Below are 12,973 nucleotides of genomic sequence, written 5' to 3'. Positions count from 1 at the left end.
TAACAGTATATTACAAAATGTAGCTATAGGAAAAGTTGGAAAGGGGAGGTTAACTGATCAAAATAGTTGGAACAAACTTTGACAGGGCCATGTATTATGTATTATCTACTGTGCAGTATTACAGTCTCTCCTGACATACTGAGATGGCACAATGGGATGAATGAACAGATTGAGAGAGATAAGACTTTATTCTCCATCAGCTTTAAAGAAGGATTTTCCATCTTGGCGCCAATGCCAGGTGGCGTCCTTCAGTGGAAGTGAAAGTGTGTTAACTCTCTAATATTGGCTATTATATTATATTTTTTGACCAACTTTGACCTCAGCGTTGATGTTTTAATCTGCACTTGTCTCTTTTTCTAAGAGCAATGAAGTACGGACACAGTTTACAGAATAGTTTACCACCAGACCAGACCAGTCTATAGAAACTAGGGCCTGGACTTGTGTATTTATAAGCAGGTTGACGTTTATTGTCATGAATCTTGCCCTGGAGGCATAACTGAGCAATTTCTGCTAGATGGGCCAGCTTAATGACTGATGATTGGTTGAAAGAAATTGATAATAAGAAGATTGTGGGAGCTGTACTGTTAGATTTCAGTGCAGCCATTGATATTATTGACCATGACCTGCTTTTCAACATCTGCCATATCCTGGATTCAGAGCTATCTATCTAATAGAACACAGAGGGTTTTCTTTAATTGAATCTTCTCTAATGTTAAACATGTAAAGTGTGGTGTACCACAGGGCAGCTCTCTTGGCCCTCTACTCTTTTCTATTTTTACCAATGACCTGCCACTGGCATTAAATAAAGCTGTATGCTAATGATTCAACCCTATACAAAGAGTTGCAGTCAGTTTTAAAATGGGTGGCCAGTAATATCCTTTTCATACACAGACCAAAATCCCACTGATTGACCATGCCTGCATTTTTATACCAGCTGTTCCATATATCTGAAAGGGGTAGGGGTAAAAAACATGGAAAAATAAAAACCACTTAAAGGAGATGATTGTGGACTACAGGAAAAAAAAGAGGACTGAGCACGCCCCCATTCTCATCGACGGGGCTGTAGTGGAACAGGTTGAGAGCTTCAAGTTCCTTGGTGTCCACATCACCAACAAACTATCATGGTCCAAACACACCAAGACAGTCGTGAAGAGGGCACGACAAAGCCTATTCCCCCTCAGGAGACTGAAAAGATTTGGCATGGGTCCTCAGATCCTCAAAAAATTCTACAGCTGCACCATCGAGAGCATCCTGACTGGTTGCATCACCGCCTGGTATGGCAACTGCTTGGCCTCCGACCGCAAGGCACTACAGAGGGTAGTGCGTACGGCCCAGTATATCACTGGGGCCAAGCTTCCTGCCATCCAGGACCTCTATACCAGGCGGTGTCAGAGGAAGGCCCTCAAAATTGTCAAAGACTCCAGCCACCCTAGTTATAGACTGTTCTCTCTGCTACCGCACGGCAAGCGGTACCGGAGTGCCAAGTCTAGGTCCAAAAGACTTCTCAACAGCTTCTACCCCCAAGCCATAAGTCTCCTGAAAAGCTAATCATGGCTACCCGGACTATTTGCACTGCCCCCCCCCCCCCCCCCCCCATCTTTTTACGCTGCTGCTACTCTGTTAATTATTTAACTCTACCCACATGTACATATTACTTCAACTACCTCAACTAGCCGGTGCCCCCGCACATTGACTCTGCACCGGTACCCCCCTGTATATATAGCCTCCCTACTGTTCTTTTATTTTGTTTCTGCTCTTTTTTTCTCAACACTTTTTTGTTGTTTTATTCTACTTTTTTATTTAAAATAAATGCACTGTTGGTCAAGGGCTGTAAGTAAGCATTTCACTGTAATGTCTGCACCTGTTGTATTCGGCGCATGTGGCCAATAAATGTTGATTTGATTTGATTTTCACAGACTCCGTAACCAAAATACAGGTATCGGGTCTGTGTGAATGGTTCTCTGCTTTTTTTGGAGGTAAATTCATTAACACTTCCGGTGTTTAACACCTCCTTAAGTTGAACTGCAACCAGCCCCCATGGTTTAAAACACCCCCCACTCGCTACCCCTCCCAATTCACCAGTTACCCACTGATACAGTACATCCGGAAAGTATTCAGACCCCTTGACTTTTTCCACATTTTGTTACGTTACAGCCTTATTCTAAAATTGATTAAATTGTTTTTTTCCCCTCATCAATCTACACACACTACCCCATAATGATGAATAAAAAAAAGGTTTTTAGATTTTTTTGCAAATTTAGTAAAAATAAAAACATTTACATAAGTATTCAGACCCTTTACTCAGTACTGTGTTGAAGCACCTTTGGCAGCGATTACAGCCTCGAGTCTTCTTGGGTATGACACTACAAGCTTGGCACACCTGGAGCAGGTTTTCATCAAGGATCTCTCAGTACTTTGCTCTGTTCATCTTTCCCTCGATCCTGACTGGTCTCCCAGTCCCTTCCGCTGATAAACATCCCCACAGCATGATGCTGCCACCACCATGCTTCACCGTAGGGATGGTGCCAGGTTTCCTCCAGACATGACGCTTGGCATTCAGGCCAAAGAGTTCAGTATTGGTTTCATCAGACCAGAGAATCTTGTTTCTCATGGTCTGAGAGTCATTTAGGTGCCTTTTGGCAAACTCCAAGTGTGCTGTCATGTGCCTTTGACTGAGGAGTGGTTTCTGTCTGGCCACTCTACCATAAAGGCCTGATTGGTGGAGTGCTGCAGAGATGGTTGTCCTTCTGGAAGGTTTTCTGGTCTCCACAGAGGACCTCTGGAGCTCTGTCAGAGTGACCATCAGGTTCTTGGTTACCTCCCTGACCAAGGCCCTTCTCCCCCGATAGCTCAGTTTGTGCTGGCGGCCAGCTCTAGGAAGAGTCTTGGTGGTTTCAAACTTCTTCCATTTAAGAATGATGGAGGCCACTGTGTTCTTGTGGACCTCAATACTGCAGACATTTTTTGGTACCCTTCCCCAGATCTGTGGCTCGACACAATCCTGTCTTGGAGCTCTAAGGACAATTCCTTCGACCTCATGTCTTGGTTTTTGCTCTGACATGCACTGTCAACTGTGGGACCTTATATAGACAGGTGTGTGCCTCTCCAAGTCATGTCCAATCAATTGAATTTACCACAGGTGAACTCCGATGAAGTTGTAGAAACATCTTAATAATGATCAATGGAAACAGGATGCACCTGAGCTCAATTTCGAGTCTCATAGCAAAGGGTCTGAATACTTATGTAAATAAAAATGTTTTATTTTATTTTTAATACATTAGCAAAAATTTCTAAAAACCTGTTTTTTCATTAGTCATTATGGGGTATTGTGTGTAGATTGATGAGGAAAATTGTTTATTTAATCAATTTTACAATAAGGCTGTAACGTAACAAAATGTGGAAAAAGTCAAGGGGTCTGAATACTTTCCGAATGCACTGTAAATGTTAGCATTCAAGCACCTTACATAGGCCTATGCAACAGCTTTCAAATAGTCTCAGTGCGACAGCTTTCAAATACAGAGTAGAGTATTGGTTTGGACCATAGAGAATGATAGAGGACTCTAGTGCCCAAAAGCCCTTTTTTGCTTGCGCAGCGCCATTGAGGACTTTCACCATTTTTAAGTAGTCAACTGGGTGAGACTTCCTATGGGTTTAGGAAGGATCACATAATTCCATCCAGGTCACCAGGACGGATCAGTCAATAAATTATACTTGTGAGCAAACATTCCATAACTGCAGGTGGCAGTAAATCTCCAACCTTGGCTTTATAACTGTTCAAACGGAACGCTCCAGGTGGCAGTACATACCCTTTCACTTTGTTTACCAACTCATACAAATAGTAGAAGAAGAAAATGGACTACTTCAATGGCGCTGCCCATGCGCTCACAAGCGCCATAATGGGACAGATACAAAGAAGAGTCCTCTATCATGCTCTATGGAGTCCTCTGTTATGCTCTATGGAGTGCTCTATCGTGCTCTATGGAGTCCTCTAGCATGCTATCTTCTTTTTACTTTCTCAAAATGGAGATAATGGGCCATCATTGGTCACCGCCTTTCAAAGTGCATTGCATTATGGGGATAAAAATGGTCAATTTTGCGCCTACATGTCGACTGCATGAGCTTTACAAAAATCATGTGATCAAAGGTCATGTGACGTTTGGACTGCAGTCAGAGAGGAAGAGGCGACTAGAGAGGGTTTACTCAACCAATCATTAGGCTGTTTAGAGGGTTTACTCAACCAATCATTAGGCTGTTTAGAGGGTTTACTCAACCAATCATTAGGCTGTTTAGAGGGTTTACTCAACCAATCATTAGGCTGTTTAGAGGGTTTACTCAACCAATCATTAGGCTGTTTAGAGGGTTTACTCAACCAATCATTAGGCTGTTTAGAGGGTTTACTCAACCAATCATTAGGCTGTTTAGAGGGTTTACTCAACCAATCATTAGGCTGTTTAGAGGGTTTACTCAACCAATCATTAGGCTGTTTAGAGGGTTTACTCAACCAATCATTAGGCTGTTTAGAGGGTGTACTCAACCAATCATTAGGCTGTTTAGAGGGTGTACTCAACCAATCATTAGGCTGTTTAGAGGGTGTACTCAACCAATCATTAGGCTGTTTAGAGGGTGTACTCAACCAATCATTAGGCTGTTTTTGTTTGACCCACGTGAACCTGACCAAAGACATGACTGAAACAGGGATTCATGTCTACATTGAATCAGATATATACAAATGTATGTAATATTTGGGCTCTCTCTCACTAAATGATTGTACAATGTACACACATGATTTCAGTTTGTGAGTGTGTGATATGGGGGTTGGACACATTTATTTGGACATCATAAAGATTTTTTTTTTTATGAACAATGGCTACACTGCCATGTTGATCTGTGGCTTGTCTGACGCAACCCACGTGACTCACAGCGCTTGGAAAGCTGTGACCACAAGAGTCTGGAAAGGAGGCCGTTTGTTAATGCAATATTAGCGCAGAAATTGTGCGACCGGTTTGATTGGTTCTCTCAAATGTTTTTTTTTCCCCTTGAGGGTTGAGACCTCTCATTGTTTGATTTTTAAAAATCCAACCATTGTAATGGAAGGTGGCAGCGCTCGGGTGCGCTGTGTGGCTGTGCATGCGGGTGTTTGAGTGAGAAAGACACAGAGGAGAGCCAACCAGTAAAAGCACAGCCCCCTTCATTATTGAAGCATTGTGCTGACAACAAAGAGCCATTCGAGTCTCTGAAGTCAGGAGCACTTCGAAAGTTAGGTGTTAGCCAGACTAGTTGATATGAGCCTAGCTGTTGAAAAACTAGATTCGTGTCCGACCTTAGATCTATGCAATTGAACAACAGCATAAATAGGCCTAGAGATATTTACATTTTTGCATTTGAAAATCGGAATCACTGCTGCACTTTGTTTTGAACAGATTACCACCAGTTAGAAACAGCTACCAGTGATTTGAACAGATTACCACCAGTTTGTCACGCCCTGGCTCTGGGGACTCTTAAATGTTGAGCCAGGGTGTGGATTTGCTATGTTTAGTTTTTCTATGTTTTTGTTCTAGATCGTTTAGATCTATGTTGGCCAGGGTGGTTCCCAATCAGAGGCAGCTGTAGCTCGTTGTCTCTGATTGGGGACCATACTTAGGCAGCCTGTTTTGCACTAGTCTTGGTGGGATCTTGATCCGTAAAGGTTTGTTGTGTTATAACCTCAGGACTTCACGTATCGTTTGTTTGTTAAGTATGTTAACATATAGACTAATATGTTATAAATTGTGTTCTTACACTGGTACAGTTATGCCCTATGAGAGATGTACAACTGCGCATGTGCGAAAATAAAGAAAGGGCATTTTCCCGCGTTCTGGTTGAAACACCAACGATGAACATGTGTGTTTATTCCTCCGTTAAGTAAGCCGGTATTCCTGTCCTGAAGATGACAGCACCAACAGGTTATGGGCCCAGGAGGGAACATGGAAGCCGATGGAATAGATTATGTTTCGACGGAGATGAAAAAAACTACGAGTTATGGGAGACGAAGTTTTTGGGACACTTGCGTTTGCTAGGGCTAAAGGCCACCATATTGAGCGTGGATGAAGATGAAGAAGACGGAGAGAAAAATGAAGAAGCCTACGCCGAATTGATACAGGTTTTGGATGATAAAAGTCTTTCCCTGATAATGAGAGAAGCAGCAGATGATGGGAGAAAAGCGTTGAAGATATTGAGGGAACATTATGCAGGTAAAGGGAAGCCACGTGTGATTAGCCTCTACACTGAGCTAACTTCTCTTCAGAAAGCCAGTGACGAAAGTGTTACGGATTATATCATTCGTGCTGAGACGGCTATTACAGCACTGAGGAATGCTGAAGAGACTTTAAGTGACGGGCTGTTGATTGCAATGATTCTGAAAGGTTTGCCCGAATCATTTAAGCCGTTTGCCATCCACATAACGCAGAGTGACGAGCCGACAACTTATGGCAAGTTCAAAACCAAGTTGAGGAGCTATGAAAGCACCGAGAAGTTTAGCGCCATTTCCACTGACGACAACGTGATGAAGGCAAGTAACATTAAAGTTAGCTGGCCAAGAGGAAGAGCTAAAGGGACCGAGATAACCTGCTTCAACTGTGGCCAGAAAGGGCACAAGGCCCGGGAATGTACCGTTACTGGAGAGCACAGAGAACGGAGACAGTGGTGTAGTTTTTGCAAGCGCTCCACTCATACTGACGCAAATTGCAGACGAAAAAGAAGAGACAATGTGAAACAAGCAACAGATGCTGAAGGCCACACATTTGCATTCAAAATAAGTGACTGTCAGGTTCGTGGACTGAAACAAAAAGGGCTGATGGTTGATACGGGAGCAACGTCACATATAGTCACGGACATCGGGAAGTTTAAGGAGTTTGACGAGACTTTCAAACCGGAAAAACATTCAGTGGAGCTGGCTGACGGAACAAGAACGAATGGTGTCGCGGAGAGGAGAGGTGCAGCGGAGGTTTACCTGAGAGACAACACGGGTCGTCGGGTGAAAACAACGCTGACGAAGGCGCTGTACGTGCCGTCGTTTCCACAGGACATTTTCTCTGTTAAAGCAACGACAGCCAACGGAGCTTCAGTCAACTTTCGACAGGGGTGTAACAAGCTCATCCACAAGAACGGTACCACTTTTGACATCGAGGAGTACGATAGACTTTACTATCTTAACACTGTAAGTGATGAAAATGATGATGGATGTCATGGGTGCTATGATATTCACACATGGCACAAAATTCTTGGCCACTGTAATTTTGCGGATGTGTCAAAGTTAGAAAATGTGACAGAGGGAATGAAAATCACAGGTAAGATTGACAAATCTACCCTCAACTGTGAAATCTGCACACAGGGAAAATTTGTTCAGAGCAGAAACAGAGAGCCTGATGAAAAGGCAAAAGCAGCTCTTGAGCTTGTGCACACTGATTTGGCTGGCCCTATTGAGCCAGAGGCGAAAGATGGGTTCAGATATACTCTAGCATTTACGGATGATTATTCAGGGGCAGTTTTTGTGTATTTCCTAAAAGCAAAAAGTGATACTGTAAAAGCTACTGAGAAGTTTATTGCTGATGTGGCCCCTTATGGAAAAATAAAGTGTGTCAGGTCAGATAATGGCACAGAGTACACAGCCAAAGAGTTCCAGTCACTGCTCAGTAAGAATGCCATAAGACATGAAACTTCAGCCCCTTATTCACCCCATCAAAATGGGACCGCTGAGAGAAATTGGAGAACACTGTTTGAAATGGCAAGATGCATGCTACTTGAGAGCAACCTACCAAAGAAATTGTGGACATATGCTGTAATGACTGCTGCAGTAATTCGCAATAGGTGTTACAATAAGCGTGTAGGACAGACTCCACACTACATGTTTACTGGGAGAAAGCCTGATCTTTCAAAGATGAAAGAATTTGGATCTGTTTGCTATGCATACAGACAGAACAAGAAAAAGTTGGACTCAAGATGTGAAAAGGGTATTTTTGTCGGGTATGATAAAAATAGTCCAGCATACCTAGTCTACTACCCAGACACTGGAAAAGTTCTTAAAAACAGATTAGTCAAGTTCGTTACAAAAGGTGTAGTCGAACGCCAAACTCAGACAGATTTGGAAATGAGTGATGATCTTCATGGGGAGAGATTTCAATCCCCCATGCCAAAAGCCAAGATGGCAGATCAAAATTCCGAAGAGACACAAGATGTGCAAATGGAGACTTCAGATAGTCAGAGTCCACGCTATCCAGACAGAGAGAGGAAGAAGCCCCAGTACTTAAAAGACTATGAGTGTAAAGTGAAGTGTGATGACCAGATACCACCTAGTGTTGACTACTGCTACAGAGTAATGTGCAATGCACCACAAACCTTCAAAGAAGCAATGATTTCACCAAAATCAGAGATTTGGGCTACTGCTATGAAGGAGGAGATGGATTCCCTTAGGGAAAATGATACATTCACATTGACCACACTGCCAGAGGGTAAAAATGCAGTGGGGGGCAGGTGGGTCTATGCGGTCAAAAACAATTCAGATGAGACTGAGACATACAAGGCAAGATATGTTGCAAAGGGATATAGTCAAGTGGCAGGAATAGACTATAAGGAGACTTTTTCTCCAACTGCAAATATGACATCAGTACGTTGTTTGATGCAGCTAGCAGCTCAGTATGACTTAGAGTTACATCAGATTGATGTCAAAACAGCATATCTACATGCTCCTATTGACTGTGAAGTGTACATGGAGCAACCAGAGGGTTTTGAAGTCAGGTCAGATACAGGTGAGCAACTAGTCTGCAAACTGAACAAGTCACTGTACGGCCTGAAACAGTCAGGAAGGAACTGGAACAAAATGTTGCATGATCACCTTAGTGAAAATGGTTTTACACAGAACCCAGCTGATCACTGTGTTTACAACAAACAAACTGCAACAGAAAGGATCATTTTGATAATTTGGGTCGATGATCTAATTATCGCTGCTAGTGATAGTGACTCACTCACAAGTGTAAAAGAAATGTTAAGTGAAAAATTTAAGATGAAAGATCTTGGGAGGCTTAGACATTTCCTAGGCATTGATTTTACACAAAGTGAAGGGAAAATAAAGATGAGCCAAACAAGGTACATAACCAAGATACTGGAAAGGTTTGGTATGTCAGACTGTAAAACAAGGTCAACACCATGTGAACAAAAAAACAAACTTTGATGGTGATGGTGAACCTATTGATTCAAAAAGGTATCGTGAAGTGATAGGCAGCTTGATATATGTTATGACATGTACAAGACCGGATATCAGTTGGATTGTCAGCAAGCTGTCACAATACCTATCAGAACCAAAAGAGCAACACTGGATAACAGCTAAACATGTGTTGAGGTACTTGAAGGGGACAATGAATCAGGAGTTGTGTTACAAAAAGGGGGTGGAAAAACTCAACCTCGTAGCATATAGTGATGCTGATTGGGCAGCAGATCAAAGTGACTGACGAAGCATAACAGGGTATTGTTTTAGTTTAACTAAATGTGGACCTGTTATTTCATGGAGGTCTAAGAAGCAGCCAACAGTAGCTTTATCTACATGTGAAGCAGAGTACATGGCACTGGCTGCTACTACACAAGAAAGTTTGTACCTTGTACAGTTATTGGGCCAGATGGATAGTGAGTGCCAATATGCACCAGTAACAATCTTTGAAGATAACCAAGGTGCAATTGCTCTGTCAAAGAACCCAGTATGTCGTCAGAGATGTAAACATGTTGACATCAGATATCATTTCATTCGATCTGCGCTCAGTGATGGCAAAATAAGTATTGAATATTGTCCAACGGCAGACATGGTTGCAGATGTTTTGACTAAACCTGTAACGAAGTTCAAAAATGAAAAATTATTGGGTTATATGTTTGGAATGTAAACTGACATTTGTGAGATGTATAACTGTAAGCTAAATGTGTTGATAGTTAGGTTGAATACGACTTGTACAGTATAAGAGCAAGTGGGGGTGTTAACATATAGACTAATATGTTATAAATTGTGTTCTTACACTGGTACAGTTATGCCCTATGAGAGATGTACAACTGCGCATGTGCGAAAATAAAGAAAGGGCATTTTCCCGCGTTCTGGTTGAAACACCAACGATGAACATGTGTGTTTATTCCTCCGTTAAGTAAGCCGGTATTCCTGTCCTGAAGATGACAGCACCAACAAAGTACATTAAATAAAAGTATGTACGCTTATCACGCTGCGCCTTGGTCCGTGTCTTCAGTCAACGATCGTGACACAGTTAGAAACAGCTACCAGTGATTTGAACAGATTACCATCAATTAGAAAGAGCTACCACAACAAGCACAGAAGCGACAAGTGAAAATGACTCCGCTATCCCACTGGGCAAAAACTGGTTGAATCAACGTTGTTTCCACGTCATTTCAACCAAAAAAATTAAATGTGATGACATTGAATCAATGTGGAAAACGGATTGAATTTGCAAAAAGTCATCAACGTAAGGGGAAATGAATCCTTAAGAGTATTGACGCACCAGTCTAATGAACATAATAAAAAAAAAGTCCCCATCGAAATCTGTGAGTTTAAACTAGAGATATATGCGGTTGAAAGTGGCAGAGCTACAGCTGTATTTGTCTGACGATGAGAAAAAATCGGTCTGAACCATTTGGCCTGCAAACTAATATGGGGAGGCTCTCACGAGTTTTGCTCTACGACCCCCACAAGTGTCAAGGGACACGTCTGAAGGTAACCCATACACTTGAGTGAAAGTATGTAGGTCGTTTTGTGTCAACAAAAATAAGGGCTTAAATATGTGTCCAAACAAACTAAAATATTTCTTGAGCTTTCTTCTATCTCCTAGATATAGGACAGACACTTCAAAACCTTATTCCTTATGATTATTATTTTGGACGGTATTTTTTGACATTTTCTGAACGTGTTATTCAATGCGTTTCTATGGGCTATAGTAGTAAAGCCCAAATTCAATATTTTATAAAAAAATTAATGATATATACTTTTCTTTTGTATACCTAAAGGGGTCCTAAAATTCAAAAAGCTAAATTATCCATATGGTATGACCATATTAAAACAATTCCATGTGTTAGAATTCGATGGGAGTCGTCCGATGATGCACTAAGGCCTAGGCTGTCCTTGTTCCGCAGGGCTGACGGGGTTCAGAATGCCGTTGTTATGTAACATCCCTGAGAGTCAGCCCTGAGCCCGGACCGCAGTGGTAGAGGAGGGGTGCCTCCGATGTTCCCTCGAAACTGCATGTGCGCGGGTTCCGCGCAGACAAGCACGAGATTGAACATCACTCTTCACAACTTTCTAGAGTTTTCCCCGTTAGTTAACACTATCAACGTTTCCCTTTTAATGTGGGAATTGTGATCGAATTAACGCTATATTAGACACTTTCAATGCAACATACCGAAACTAAACTAACTATGCAATACATGTTGTTGTAGGCAGAACGCATCGTAGTAGGATTATATTGCATTGACATGCACGACTCAGCCCCTACTCTACACAGACCTGTGCGCCATAACCATTATTAGCCCAGTTATAGATGATTTAAAGTCAGCAACGGGGGAGGGATTGCTTCCTACAAGAGCACAAAACCTGTGCATTTCTAGACATCTTTGAAAAGCAAGTCAGGTAAAGAGCTTTTTTTTCTTCTTAAAGGGGCAGTGTTGTATTTTGAGACAGGCTTGAATAAGCTAAATAGCCAATAGGCAGAGGGTAGCATAATTTGTCTGATTCTCTGTAATAATGGTATGGAAATAATAATGCATTTTATTTTGTGAAGTGGTTTCTTATGTCAAACAACACAACAACATTTTCAGTCACTTCCTTGTCTAAAGGACTAGTGGATAAACAGGTTAATGTCAAGCCCTGCATGTTTTTTTTCAAAGTGTAATGTAATGTAGGCCTACATTGAACACCACACATGGGCTGCTACTGTAGGCTGAACGATAAAACAGCTATTTCCATGTTAAAATGTTATGGGATGCATTTTCTCCATAGTTTTTGATGGTAGGCCTCTCTGGTAGGCCTACATTATGATCAAATAGCCACAGTAGCCTACTTGGCCACTGTCTGAAACTGTAATTTAAAACGGGTGCAGCTTCAGTGTTCACAGTAAACGCGTGCCGGAAGTTGCACAGAAATCTAACAATGTTCAAGTTTGCGCTCAGCAGACCACTGAGGGACTGTACTATCCTGTAATCTGTCCTGGCTGGCCACTGAGGGACTGTACTAAGCTGTCATCGGTCCTGGCTGGCCACTGAGGGACTGTACTAAACTGTCATCTGTCCTGGCTGGCCACTGTGGGACTGTACTGTGCTGTCATCTGTCCTGGCTGGCCACTGAGGGACTGTACTAAGCTGTCATCGGTCCTGGCTGGCCACTGTGGGACTGTACTGTGCTGTAATCTGTCCTGGCTGGCCACTGAGGGACTGTACTATCCTGTAATCTGTCCTGGCTGGCCACTGAGGGACTGTACTATCCTGTAATCTGTCCTGGCTGGCCACTGAGGGACTGTACTATCCTGTAATCTGTCCTGGCTGGCCACTGAGGGACTGTACTATCCTGTCATCTGTCCTGGCTGGCCACTGAGCGACTGTACTATGCTGTAATCTGTCCTGGCTGGCCACTGAGGGACTGTACTATGCTGTAATCTGTCCTGGCTGGCCACTGAGGGACTGTATTATCCTGTAATCTGTCCTGGCTGGCCACTGAGGGACTGTACTATCCTGTAATCTGTCCTGGCTGGCCACTGAGGGACTGTACTATCCTGTAATCTGTCCTGGCTGGCCACTGAGGGACTGTACTATCCTGTAATCTGTCCTGGCTGGCCACTGAGCGACTGTACTATGCTGTAATCTGTCCTGGCTGGCCACTGAGCGACTGTACTATCCTGTAATCTGTCCTGGCTGGCCACTGAGGGACTGTACTAAACTGTAATCTGTCCTGGCTGGCCAC

At 42.8% G+C, this 12,973-nt stretch overlaps 1 protein-coding gene and 1 pseudogene across 2 annotated transcripts in view; both read left to right on the top strand.

The window, feature by feature from the left end:
• Positions 1-12,973, top strand: part of LOC311149472 (uncharacterized protein) — a gene marked incomplete at both ends in the record, with an annotated part of 790,865 nt that overhangs the window by 511,330 nt on the left and 266,562 nt on the right. The gene's annotated exons all lie outside the window — the stretch shown is intronic.
• LOC311149440 (AMP deaminase 2-like) overlaps positions 6,833-12,973 on the top strand; it is a 48,938-nt pseudogene continuing 42,797 nt past the window's right edge. Inside the window, exon 1 of the transcript in view lies at positions 6,833-7,195. The product of the transcript in view is annotated as an AMP deaminase 2-like (transcript). The remainder of the gene's footprint in view (positions 7,196-12,973) is intronic.

This window comes from Coregonus lavaretus, assembly GCF_964263955.1.
Source record: "Coregonus lavaretus genome assembly, chromosome: 22".
Taxonomy (NCBI): Eukaryota; Metazoa; Chordata; class Actinopteri; order Salmoniformes; family Salmonidae; genus Coregonus; species Coregonus lavaretus.
The sequence above is the reverse complement of the archived record's forward strand: the minus strand, read 5'-3'. Positions and strand labels throughout refer to the sequence as shown.